Genomic DNA, 947 nt, shown 5'->3' on the forward strand with positions numbered 1-947 from the left:
ATATATATAGTGTGTGTGTGTGTGTGTGTGTGTGTGTGTGTGCGCGCGTGTGCGTGTGCGAGCGTGCGTGTGTATGTTTGTATCAGCATGGTCAATTATGGTGTTAGAGTAAAATTTGAAAAATTTTTCCAGTGTCATTTCTGGTGTTTTCGAAATTTACGTTGCACAATCCGATTTCCAGTTGCAAATTTATCAGCATTTCAAATATGAAAAACTAAGATCTACTCTCAGTGTGTGTATGTATACACACTCCTACGCCCATAGATATAAGCATATATGTATGGGCGTAGGGGTGTCTTATTCATCCTCGGTGGTATAGACGTCGAGCGAGTCAGACTGTCTGCATGCTATTCCAGTCTCAAGGTCGAGCGTGACGACACACTACTCATGAGTTTATTTTCCAACCATAAATTATACGAACTACGGCCGAGATTGACCGTATGGGTGGGTGGGCCAACGTCCCTTGTGTGAGCGACAGTATGTGTTTGTATGTGAGTATACGCATCCTAATCTAAGCATGCTAGCTAAACAACCTTTCGTCCCTTAGATATTACAACCTGCATATCATTCAACCACGGTAGTGGCTGAATATATTCTTAAGTCCATCATTTCGTCAATCGCAGCAGCTTCCAAGCTTCACCACTAATTATACCTGTATAAACTTGGAAAATGGATGCCTCATGAATTGTCCGAAATCCACCACTAATCCCGAGTTGACATCTGCTCTTCTCTCCATTCTCGCGAACTCATTTCACCCTTTTTGGATAGACTTGTGACTGGTGACAAAAAATGAATCTTCTATCGAAATGTTAAGTGTCGTAAACAGTGGCTTGTTAAAAGGGAAAAAGCTCAACCACAACCGAGAAGGGAACTTCATGGGAAAAAGGTTCTTCTCTCTATCTGGTGGGATTGCAAAGGAGTAATTCACTTTGAATTGTTACTACCTA

This window comes from Octopus bimaculoides, chromosome 19 (assembly GCF_001194135.2).
Source record: "Octopus bimaculoides isolate UCB-OBI-ISO-001 chromosome 19, ASM119413v2, whole genome shotgun sequence".
NCBI lineage: Eukaryota > Metazoa > Mollusca > Cephalopoda > Octopoda > Octopodidae > Octopus > Octopus bimaculoides.